The sequence below is a fragment of the Triticum aestivum genome, chromosome 1A (genome assembly GCF_018294505.1).
Source record: "Triticum aestivum cultivar Chinese Spring chromosome 1A, IWGSC CS RefSeq v2.1, whole genome shotgun sequence".
Taxonomy (NCBI): Eukaryota; Viridiplantae; Streptophyta; class Magnoliopsida; order Poales; family Poaceae; genus Triticum; species Triticum aestivum.
The window spans coordinates 322,742,105-322,755,926 of record NC_057794.1 but is presented as its reverse complement, the minus strand read 5'-3'; positions in this window follow the sequence as shown (position 1 = coordinate 322,755,926).

Here is a 13,822-nt window from a genome sequence, read left to right as displayed (position 1 = left end):
TTAATAGTTGGTTCCAACTCATCATAGAGTTTTCTAGGGATAGAAACTTTCAACTCAAGTTTTTCTTCATAAGATTTCATCAAGGCATCAACAATATGTTTGGTGAAGGCTTTATTTTGATTATAAGCATGTGGAGAATTTAGCAAGGATTGCAACAAGGAAATACAATCAATTAAATAGCAACTTTCCTAATTAAATTCCTTGAAATCCAATATAGTGGGTTTAGCAACATCTAGATTTTTATTTCTTTCAATCCCACTTTCATCAATTTCATCACAAAGATCTAAATACTCCGAATTTTTAGAATGCCTTCTAGGTAAAGGAAGATCATATTCAATTTCATCAAGATTCTTATTGCAAAACAAAGATTTAATAGGAGACACATCAATAACTTTTAGATCTTCACCTTGATTTTCAAAGGAATTGGAAGAACACGCTTTAATAAAGGCATCTTTGGAGGCACACATCCTAGCGGTTCTTTCCTTGCACTCATCAATGGAAATTCTCATGGCTTTGAGAGACTCATTGATATCATGCTTAGGAGGAATAGATCTAAGCTTTAAAGAATCAACCTCAAGAGAAATTCTATCAACGCTCCTAGCCAATTCATCAACTTTAAGCAATTTCTCTTCAAGCAAAGCATTAAAATTCTTTTGTGAATTCATAAACTCTTTAACACTATTCTCTAATTCAGAGGGCATCTTATTATAATTTCCATAAGAGTTGTTGTAGGAATTCCCATAATTATTAGAAGGATTACTAGGATATGGCCTAGGATTAAAATTCCCTCTATAAGCATTGTTACCAAAATTATTCCTACCAACAAAGTTCACATCCATAGATTCATTATTATTCTCAATCAAAGTAGACAAAGGCATATCATTGCGATCAAAAGAAACACTCTTAGTAGCAAATAATTTCATAAGTTCATCCATCTTTCCACTCAAAACATTGATTTCTTCTATCGCATGCACTTTTTTATTAGAAGTTCTTTCAGTATGCCATTGAGAATAATTAACCATAATATTATCTAGGAGTTTATTAGCATCTCCTAAAGTGATTTCCATAAAAGTACCTCCCATGACCGAATCTAAAAGATTTCTAGAAGCAAAATTCAATCCGGCATAAAATTTTTGTTTAATCATCCACAAATTCAAACCATAAGTAGGGCAATTACGTATCATTAATTTCATTCTCTCCCAAGCTTGTGCAACATGTTCATGATCAAGTTGTTTAAAGTTCATAATATCGTTTCTAAGAGAGATGATCTTAGCGGGAGGGAAAAACTTAGAGATAAAAGCATCTTTGCACTTGTTCCAAGAATCAATACTATTTTTAGGCAAAGACGAAAACCAAGCTTTAGCACAATCTCTAAGCGAAAAAGGAAATAGCTTCAATTTAACGACATCATTATTGACATCTTTTTTCTTTTGCATATCACATAAATCAACGAAGCTCTTCAGATGAGTAGCAGCATCTTCACTAGGAAGGCCGGCGAATTGATCTTTCATAACAAGATTCAACAAAGCAGTATTGATTTCACAAGATTCAGTATTGGAAAGAGGAGCAATCGGAGTGCTAAGGAAATCATTATTATTGGTATTTGTGAAGTCACACAATTTGGTAGTATCTTGAGCCATCGCGACAAACAAGCAAACAAACTAGCACACGAGCAAACAAGGGCAAACGGGCAAAAAGAGGCAAATAGAGAGGGAGGATAGAGAGAGGGTGAATAAAACGGTAAGGGTGAATTGGGGGGAGAGGAAAACGAGAGGCAAATGGAAAATAATGTAATGCGAGAGATAGAGATTGTGATGGGTACTTGGTATGTTGACTTTTTGCGTAGACTCCCCGCAACGGCGCCAAAATTTCTTCTTGCTACCTCTTGAGCTTGCGTTGGATTTCCCCGAAGAGGAAAGGATGATGCAGCAGAGTAGCGTAAGTATTTCCCTCAGTTTTTGAGAACCAAGGTATCAATCCAGTAGGAGGGCACGCTCAAGTCCCTCGTACCTGCACAAAACGATAGCTACTCGCAACCAACGCGATTAGGGGTTGTAAATCCCTTCACGGTCACTTACGAGAGTGAGATCTGATAGATATAATATTTTTGGTATTTTTGGTATAGAGATGCAAAGTAAAAAGTAAAAGCAAAGTAAATAACAAAACAAGATTAAAGTAATGGAGATTGATATGATGAGAATAGACCCGGGGGCCATAGGTTTCACTAGTGGCTTCTCTCAAAGCATAAGTATTCTACGGTGGGTGAACAAATTACTGTTGAGCAATTGACAGAATTGAGCATAGTTATGAGAATATCTAGGCATGATCATGTATATAGGCATCACGTCCATGACAAGTAGACCGAAACGATTCTGCATCTACTACTATTACTCCACTCATCGACCGCTATCCAGCATGCATCTAGAGTATTAAGTTAAAAACAGAGTAACGCCTTAAGCAAGATGACATGATGTAGAGAGATAAATTCATGCAATATGAAATAAACCCCATCTTGTTATCCTCAATGGCAACAATGCAATACGTGCCTTGCTGCCCCTTCTGTCACTGGGAAAGGACACCGCAAGATCGAACCCAAAGCTAAGCACTTCTCCCATGGCAAGAACTATCAATCTAGTTGGCCAAACCAAACGGATAATTCGAAGAGACTTGCAAAAATAACCAATCATACATAAAATAATTTAGAGAAGATTCAAATATTATTCATAGATAGACTTGATCATAAACCCACAATTCATCGGTCTCAACAAACACACCGCAAAAAAAAAGATTACATCGAATAGATCTCCACGAGAGAGGGGGAGAACTTTGTATTGAGATTCAAAGAGAGAGAAGAAGCCATCTAGCTACTAACTATGGACCCTAAGGTCTGAGGTAAACTACTCACACTTCATCGGAGAGGCTATGATGATGTAGAAGCCCTCCGTGATGACGGCCCTCTTCCGGCGAAGCTCCGGAACAGGCCCCAAGATGGGATCTCGTGGATACAGAAAGTTGCGGTGGTGGAATTAGGTTTTTGGCTCCTGTTCTGATCGTTTCGGGGTACGTGGGTATATATAGGAGGAAGAAGTACGTCGGTGGAGCTCTGAGGGGCCCACGAGGCAGGGGCATGCCCTAGGGGGGGTGCCCCCACCCTCGTGACCGCCTCTTTTGTTCCTTAGAGCAGGGTCCAAGTCTCCTGGATCACGTTCGGTGAGAAAATCACGTCCCCGAAGGTTTTATTCCGTTTGGACTCCGTTTGATATTCCGTTTCTTCGAAACACTGAAATAGGCAAAAAACAGTAATTCTGGGTTGGGCCTCCGGTTAATAGGTTAGTCCCAAAAGTAATATAAAAGTGGAAAACAAAGCCCAATATAGTCCAAAACAGTAGATAATATATCATGGAGCAATCAAAAATTATAGATACGTTGGAGACGTATTAGTTATCTTTGCAAGTCTCTTCGAATTATCAGTTTGGTTTGGCCTACTAGATTGGTTTTTCTTGCCATGGGAGAAGTGCTTAGCTTTGGGTTCGATCTTGCGGTGCCCTTTTCCAGTGATAGAAGGGGCAGTAAGGCACGTATTGTATTGTTGCCATCGAGGATAACAAGATGGGGTTTTATCATATTGCATGAAACTATCCCTCTACATCATGTCATCTTGCTTAAGGCGTTACTCTATTTTTAGCTTAATACTCTAGATGCATGCTGGATAGCGGTCGATGAGTGGAGTAATAGTAGTAGATGCAGGCAGGAGTCGGTCTACTTGTCTCGGACGTGATGCCTATATACATGATCATACCTAGATATTCTCATAACTATGCTCAATTCTGTCAATTGCTCAACAGTAATTTGTTCATCCACCGTAGAATACTTATGCTCTTGAGAGAAGCCACTAGTGAAACCTATGGCCCCTAGGTCTCTTTCTCATCATATCAATCTCCATCCCTTTATTATTGCTTTGCTTTTACTTTTTACTTTGCATCTCTATACCAAAAATATTATTTATCATCTCTATCAGATCTCACTTTCGTAAGTGACCGTGAAGGTATTGACAACCCCTAAGCATGTTGGTTGCGTTGAGCTATTGTTTTTGTGTAGGTACGAGGGACTCGCGCGTAGCCTCCTACTGGATTGATACCTTGGTTGTCAAAAACTGAGGGAAATACTTACACTACTTTGCTGCATCATCCTCTCCTCTTCGGGGAAATCCAACGCAGTGCTCAAGAGGTAGCAAGAAGAATTTATGGCATCGTTGCCGGGGAGGTCTACACAAAAGTCAACATACCAAGTACCCATCACAATCCCTATCTCCCGCATTACATTATTTGCCATTTGCCTCTCGTTTTCCTCTCCCCCACTTCACCCTTGCCGTTTTATTCGCCCTCTCTCTCTATCCTCCCTCTATATTTGCCTCTTTTTGCCCGTTTGCTTTTTGTTTGCTCGTGTGTTGGATTGCTTGTTTGTCGCGATGGCTCAAGATAATACTAAATTGTGTGACTTCACCCATACCAACAATAATGACTTCCTTAGCACTCCGATTGCTCCTCTTACCAATGTTGAATCTTGTGAAATTAATGCTGCTTTGCTGAATCTTGTCATGAAAGATCCATTTTCTGGCCTTCCTAGTGAAGATGCCGCTACCCATCTTAATAGCTTCGTTGATTTGTGTGACATGCAAAAGAAGAAAGATGTCAATAATGATATTGTTAAATTGAAGCTATTTCCTTTTTCGCTTAGAGATCGTGCTAAAGCTTGGTTTTCATCTTTGCCTAAAAATAGTATTGATTCATGGAACAAGTGCAAAGATGCTTTTATCTCTAAGTATTTTCCTCCCGCTATGATCATCTCTCTTAGAAACGATATTATGAATTTTAAACAACTTGATCATGAACATGTCGCACAAGCTTGGGAGAGAATGAAATTAATGATACGTAATTGCCCTACTCATGGTTTGAATTTGTGGATGATTATACAAAAATTTTATGCCAGATTGAATTTTGCTTATAGAAATCTTTTAGATTCGGCCGTGGGAGGCACTTTTATGGAAATCACTTTAGGAGATGCTACTAAACTCCTAGATAATATTATGGTTAATTATTCTCAATGGCATACTGAAAGATCTACTAATAAAAAGGTGCATGCGATAGAAGAAATTAATATTTTGAGTGGAAAGATGGATGAACTTATGAAATTATTTGCTAATAAGAGTGTTTCTTCTAATCCTAATGATATGCCCTTGTCTACTTTGATTGAGAATAACAATGAATCTATGGATGTGAATTTTGTTGGCAGGAACAGTTTTGGTAACAACGCATATAGAGGAAATTTTAATCCTAGGCCTTATCCTAGTAATCCCTCTAATAATTATGGTAATTCCTACAACAATTCTTATGGAAATTATAATAAGATGCCCTCTAATTTTGAATCTAATATTAAAGAATTTATTTCTTCGCAAAAGAATTTTAATGCTATGATTGAAGAAAAATTGCTTAAGATTGATGATTTGGCTAGGAACATTGATAGAATTGCTCTTGATGTTGATTCTTTGAAACTTAGATCTATTCCACCTAAGCATGATATCAATGAGTGTCTCAAAGCCATGAGAATTTCCATTGATGACTGCAAAGAAAGAACCGCTAGGATGCGTGCTAAGAAAGATGCCTTTATAAAAGCGTGTTCTTCTAGTTCCTATGAAAATAATGATGAAGATCTAAAAGTTATTGATGTGTCCCCTATTAAATCTTTATTTTGAAATATTAATCTTGATAATGATGGGACTGAATATGATCCACCTTTACCTAGAAGGCATTCTAAAAATTCGGAGTATTTAGATCTTGATGGTGAAATTGATAAAAGTGGGAATAAAAGAAATAAAACCCTAGATGATGCTAAACCCACTATATTGGATTTCAAGGAATTTAATTATGAAAATTGCTCTTTAATTGATTGTATTTCCTTGTTGCAATCCTTCTTAAAATCACCTCATGCTTATAGTCAAAATAAAGCCTTTACCGAACATATCGTTGATGCCTTGATGCAATCTTATGAAGAAATACTTGAGTTCAAAGTGTCTATCCCTAGAAAACTTTATGATGAGTGGGAACCTACTATTAAAATTAAAATTAAATATTATGAGTTTTATGCTTTGTGTGATTTGGGTGCTAGTGTCTCTACTATTCCCAAAACTTTGTGTGATTTGCTAGATTTCCGTGATGTTGATGATTGCTCTCTAAACTTGCATCTTGCGATTTCCACTATTAAGAAACCTATGGGAAGAATTAATGATGTTCTTATTGTTGCAAATAGTAATTATGTGCCTGTAGATTTTATCGTTCTTGATATAGATTGCAATCCGTCTTGCCCTATTATTCTTGGTAGACCTTTCCTTAGAACGGTTGGTGCAATTATTGATATGAAGGAAGGGAATATTAGATTTCAATTTCCATTAAAAAAAGGGCATGGAACACTTCCCTAGAAATAAAATAAAATTACCATATGAATCTATCATGAGAGCCACTTATGGATTGCCTACCAAAGATGGCAATACCTAGATCTATTCTTGCTTGTTATGCCTAGCTAGGGGCGTTAAAAGATAGCGCTTGTTGGGAGGCAACCCAATTTTATTTTTATTCCTTGATTTTTGCTCCTGTTTAGTAATAAATAATTTATCTAGCCTCTGTTTTGGTTGTGTTTTTTGTGTTTAATTAGTGTTTGTGCCAAGTAGAACCGTTGGGAAGACTTGGGGAAAGTCTTGTTGAACTTGCTGTAAAAAACAGAAACTTTAGCACTCACGAGAACTGCTGTCATTTTTTTTGGAGAGTGATATTTAGTTAATTCTTTTTTAATATGATTAATAGATAAATCCCTCACGTCCAGCAATTTATTTTAGAATTTTTGGGGTTCCAGATATTGCGCTAGCTACAGATTACTACAGACTGTTCTGTTTTTGACAGATTCTGTTTTTCGTGTGTTGTTTGCTTATTTTGATGAATCTATGGCTAGTAAAATAGTTTATAATCCATAAAGAAGTTGGAATACAGTAGGTTTAACACCAATATAAATAAAGAATGAGTTCATTACAGTACCTTGAAGTGGTCTTTTGTTTTCTTTCGCTAACGGAGCTCACGAGTTTTCTACTTTAAGTTTTGTGTTGTGAAGTTTTCAAGTTTTGGGTAAAGATTAGATGGATTATGGAACAAGGAGTGGCAAGAACCTAAGCTTGGGGATGCCCATGGCACCCCCAAGATAATCTAAGGACACCTAAAAGCCAAAGCTTGGGGATGCCCCGGAAGGCATCCCCTCTTTCGTCTACTTCTATCGGTAACTTTACTTGGAGCTATATTTTTATTCACCACATGATATGTGTTTTGCTTGGAGCATATTTTATGATTTTAGTCTTTGCTGGTTAGTCTACCACAATCATCCTTTCTGTACACACCTTTTGAGAGAGCCATACATGATTTTGAATTTGAAAGAATACTCTATGTGCTTCCCTTATATCTTTTGAGCTTTATAGTTTTGCTCTAGTGCTTCACTTATATCTTTTAGAGCACGGTGGTGGATTTGTTTTATAGAAACTATTGATCTCTCATGCTTCACTTAGATTATTTTGAGAGTCTTAATAGCATGGTAATTTTCTTAAAATACTACTATGCTTGGTATGCAAGATTAATAATAAAACTTTCTTATGAGTGTGTTGAATACTAAGAAAAATTTGATGCTTGATGATTGTTTTGAGACATGGAGGTAATAATATCAAAGTCATGCTAGTTGAGTAGTTGTGAAATTGATAAATACTTGTGTTGAGGTTTGCAAGTCCCGTAGCATGCATGTATGGTAAACGTTATGCTACAAATTTGAAACATGAGGTGTTATTTGATTGTCTTCCTTATGAGTGGCAGTCGGGGACGAGCGATGGTCTTTTCCTACCAATCTATCCCCCTAGGAGCATGCGCGTAGTGCCAATGTTTTTTATGACTTGTAGATTTTTGCAATAAGTATGTGAGTCCTTTATGACTAATGTTGAGTCCATGGATTATACGCACTCTCACCCTTCCATCCTTGCTAGCCTCTTCGGTACCGTGCATTGCCCTTTCTCACATTGAGAGTTGGCGCAAACTTCGCCAATGCATCCAAACCCCGTGATATGATACGCTCTTTCACACATAAACCTCCTTATATCTTCCTCAAAACAGCCACCATACCTACCTATTATGGCATTTCCATAGCCATTCCGAGATATATTGCCATGCAACTTTCCATCATTCCGTTCATCGTGACACATTCATCATTGTCATATTGCTTAGCATGATCATGTAGTTGACATAGTATTTGTGGCAAAGCCACCGTTCATAATTCTTTCATACGTGTCACTCTTGGTTCATTGCATATCCCGGTACACCGCCAGAGGCATTCATATAGAGTCATCTTTGTTCTAGTATCGAGTTGTAATCATTGAGTTGTAAATAAATAGAAGTGCGATGATCATCATGATTAGAGCATTGTCCCAAGTGAGGAATAAAAAAAAGAAATGACATAAAAAAGAGAAGGCCCAAAAAAAGAAAGAGAGAAAGGCCATAAAAAATAAAAGGCCCAAAAAAAAGAGAGAAAAAGAGAGAAGGGACAATGTTACTATCCTTTTACCACACTTGTGCTTCAAAGTAGCACCATGATCTTCATAGTAGAGAGTCTCTCATGTTATCACTTTCATATACTAGTGGGAATTTTTCATTATAGAACTTGGCTTGTATATTCCAACAATGGGCCTCTCAGGTGCCCTAGGTCTTCGTGAGCAAGCAAGTTGGATGCACACACACTAGTTTCTTTTGTTGAGCTTTCATACATTTATAGCTCTAGTGCATCCGCTGCATGGCAATCCCTACTCCTTGCATTAACATCAATCGGTGGGCATCTCCATAGCCCATTGATTAGCCTCGTTGATGTGAGACTTTCTTCTTTTTTTGTCTTCTCCACATAACCCCCCTCGTTATATTCTATTCCACTCATAGTGCTATGTCCATGGCTCGCGCTCATATATTGCGTGAAAGTTTATAGGTTTGAGATTACTAAAGTATGAAACAATTGCTTGGCCTGTCATCGGGGTTGTGCATGATGAGAGCATTCTTGTGCGACGAAAATGAAACATGACTAAACTATATGATTTTTTAGGGATGAACTTTCTTTGGCCATGTTATTTTGAGAAGACATAATTGCTTAGTTAGTATGCTTGAAGTATTATCATTTTTATGTCAATATGAACTTTTGTCTTGAATCTTTCGGATCTGAATATTCATACCACAATTAAGAAGAATTACATTAAAATTATGCCAAGTACCACTCCGCATCAAAAATTCTCTTTTTATCATTTACCTACTCGAGGACGAGCAGGAATTAAGCTTGGGGATGCTTGATACATCTCCAACGTATCTATAATTTTTGATTGCTCCATGCTATATTATCTACTGTTTTGGACTATATTGGGCTTTATTTTCCACTTTTATATTACTTTTGGGACTAACCTATTAACCGGAGGCCCAGCCCAGAATTACTGTTTTTTGCCTATTTCAGTGTTTCGAAGAAACAGAATATCAAACGGAGTCCAAACGGAATAAAACCTTCGGGAACCTGATTTTCTCACCGAACGTGATCCAGGAGACTTGGACCCTACTCTAAGGAACAAAAGAGGCGGTCACGAGGGTGGGGGCGCCCCCCCTAGGGCGCGCCCCTGCCTCGTGGGCCCCTCGGAGCTCCACCGACGTACTTCTTCCTCCTATATATACCCACGTACCCCGAAACAATCAGAACAGGAGCCAAAAACCTAATTCCACCACCGCAACTTTCTGTATCCACGAGATCCCATCTTGGGGCCTGTTCCGGAGCTCCGCCGGAAGAGGGCCGTCATCACGGAGGGCTTCTACATCATCATAGCCTCTCCAATGAAGTGTGAGTAGTTTACCTCAGACCTTAGGGTCCATAGTTAGTAGCTAGATGGCTTCTTCTCTCTCTTTGAATCTCAATACAAAGTTCTCCCCCTCTCTCGTGGAGATCTATTCGATGTAATCTTCTTTTTGCGATGTGTTTGTTGAGACCGATGAATTGTGGGTTTATGATCAAGTCTATCTATGAATAATATTTGAATCTTCTCTAAATTATTTTATGTATGATTGGTTATGTTTGCAAGTCTCTTCGAATTATCCGTTTGGTTTGGCCAACTAGATTGATAGTTCTTGCCATGGGAGAAGTGCTTAGCTTTGGGTTCGATCTTGCGGTGTCCTTTCCCAGTGACAGAAGGTGCAGCAAGGCACGTATTGCATTGTTGCCATCGAGGATAACAAGATGGGGTTTATTTCATATTGCATGAATTTATCTCTCTACATCATGTCATCTTGCTTAAGGCGTTACTCTGTTTTTAACTTAATACTCTAGATGCATGCTGGATAGCGGTCGATGAGTGGAGTAATAGTAGTAGATGCAGAATCGTTTCGGTCTACTTGTCATGGACGTGATGCCTATATACATGATCATGCCTAGATATTCTCATAACTATGCTCAATTCTGTCAATTGCTCAACAGTAATTTGTTCACCCACCGTAGAATACTTATGCTCTTGAGAGAAGCCACTAGTGAAACCTATGGCCCCCGGGTCTATTCTCATCATATCAATCTCCATTACTTTAATCTTGTTTTGCTATTTACTTTGCTTTTACTTTTTACTTTGCATCTCTATACCAAAAATACCAAAAATATTATTTGTCATCTCTATCAGATCTCACTTTCGTAAGTGACCGTGAAGGTATTGACAACCCCTAAGCGCGTTGGTTGCATTGAGCTATTGTTTTTGTGTAGGTACAAGGGACTCGCGCGTAGCCTCCTACTGGATTGATACCTTGGTTCTCAAAAACTGAGGGAAATACTTACGCTACTTTGCTGCATCATCCTCTCCTCTTCAGGGAAATCCAACGCAGTGCTCAAGAGGTAGCACTACTCTTAGCAACTGAAAACAGTATCAAATATTGAGGGGTTGCTATAAACACTAGTAAAGTACACATCAATAACATGTATATCCAATATACCTTTGTTCACTATGTCATCCTTCTTATCCGCCAAGTATCTAGGGCAGTTCCACTTCCAGTGACCATTTCTTTTGCAGTAGAAGCACTCAGTTTCAGGCTTGGGTCTAGCTTTGGGCTTCTTTATGGGCATGGCAACTTGCTTGCCATTCTTCTTGCAGTTCCCTTTCTTTCCCTTACCCTTTTACTTGAAACTAGTGGTTTTGTCAACCATCAACATTTGATGCTTTTCTTGATTTCTACCTTCGTCGATTTCAGCATCACGAAGAGCTCGAGAATCGTTTTCGTCATCCCTTGCATATTATAGTTCATCATGAAGTTCCAGTAACTTGGTGATAGTGAGTAGAGAACTCTGCCAATCACCTTTTTATCTGGAAGATTAACTCCCACTTGATTCAAGCGATTGTAGTACTCAGACAATCTGAGCACATGCTCACTGGTTGAGCTATTCTCCTCCACCTTGTAGGCAAAGTACTCGTCAGAGGTCTCATACCTCTTGACTCGGGCATGAGTCTGAAATACAAAATTCAGCTCTTGGAACATCTTATATGATCCATGGCATTCAAAATGTTTTTGAAGTCCCGGTTCTAAGCCGTAAAGCATGGTGCACTAAACTATCAAGTAGTCATCATACCGAGCTTTACCAAACGTTCATAACTCTGCATCTGCTCCTGCAATAGGTCTGTCACCTAGTGGTGCATCAAGGACATAATATTTCTGTGCAGCATTGAGGATAATCCTCAGATCATGAAGCTAGTCCGCATCATTGCTACTAACATCTTTCAACATAGTTTTTCTCTAGGAACATATCAAAAATAAACGAGGAGCTATATCATGAGCTATTTATCTACAACATAGTTATGCAAATACTATCAGGACTAAGTTCATGATAAATTAAAGTTCAATTAATCATATTACTTCAGAACTCCCACTTAGATAGACATCCCTCTAGTAATCTAAATGATCACGTGATCCAAATCAACTAAACCATGTCCGATCATCACGTGAGATGGAGTAGTTTTCAATGGTGAACATCACTATGTTGATCATATCTAATATATGATTCACGCTCGACCTTTCGGTCTCCAGTGTTCCGAGGCCATATCTGCATGTGCTAGGCTTGTCAAGTTTAACCCGAGTATTCCGTGTGTGCATTAAATGTGAACGTAGATCTTATCACACCCGATCATCACGTGGTGTCTCGGCACGACGAACTATCGCAACGGTGCATACTCAAGGAGAACACTTATACCTTGAAATTTAGTGAGAGATCATCTTATAATGCTACCGCCAAACTAAGCAAAATAAGATACATAAAGGATAAACATCACATGCAATCAAAATATGTGACATGATATGGCCATCATCATCTTGTGCCTTTGATCTCCATCTCCAAAACACCGTCATGATCTCTATCATCACCGGCATGACACCATGATCTCCATCATCTTGATCTCTATCAACGTGTCGTCACATGGTCGTCTAACCAACTATTGCTATCGCATAGCGATAAAGTAAAGTAATTATATGGCGCTTGCATCTTATGCAATGAAGAGACAACCATAAGGCTCCTGCCAGTTGACGACAACTTTAACAAAACATGATTTTCTCATACAATAATTTATATCTCATCATGTCTTGACCATATCACATCACAACATGCCCTGCAAAAACAAGTTAGACGTCCTCTACTTTGTTATTGCAAGTATTACGTGGCTGCTACGGGCTGAGCAAGAACCGTTCTTACCTACGCATCAAAAACCACAACGCGGTATAGTGATTGCTTTTTGATCTTCAAAAAGAACCCTGTTCATTGAATCCAATCCAACTAAAGTTGGAGAAACAGACACCCACTAGCCACCTATGTGCGAAGCACGTTGGAAGAACCAGTCTCGCATAAGCATACGCGTAATGTTAGTCTGAGCCGCTTCGTCCAACAATGCCGTTGAATCAAGAATCAACTAGTGACGGCAAGCAATATTTATATACCCACGCCCACAACTCCTTTGTGTTCTACTCGTGCATATAACATCTACGCATAAACCTGGCTCGGATGCCTCTGTTGGGGAATGCAGTAATTTTAAAATTTTTCCTACGCACACGCAAGATCATGGTGATGCATAGCAACAAGAGGGGAGAGTGTCGTCCACGTACCCTCGTAGACCGTAAGCGGAAGTGTTATGACAACATGGTTGATGTAGTCGTACGTCTTCATGATCGACCGATCGTAGTACCGAACGTACAACACCTCCGCGATCTGCAGACGTTCAGCTCGGTGACGTCCCACAAACTCACGATCCAGTAGAGCTTCGAGGGAGAGTTCCGTCAGCACGACGGCGTGATGACGATGTTGATGAAGCTACCGGAACAGGGCTTCGCCTAAGCACCGCTATGATATAACCGAGGTGGATTATGGTGGAGGGGGGCACCGCACACGGCTAAGAGATCAATGATCAACTTGTCTATCATGGGGTGCCCCTGCCCCCGTATATAAAGGATCAAGGGGGAGGCTGGCCGGCCCTAGGAGGGCGCACCAAGAGGAGGAGTCCCCCTCCTAGTGGGAGTAGGACTCCCCTTTCCTAGTCCCACTAGGAGGGGGGAGGAAGGAGTGGCAGAGGGGAAATGCAAGGTGGGCACCGCCCCCCTTCCTTGTCCTATTCGTACTCAAGGGGAGGGGTGCGCGGCCTGCCCTGGCCGGCCCCTCTCTCTCTCCACTAGGGCCCATTAAGGCCCATTAGTCCCCGGGGGGTTCC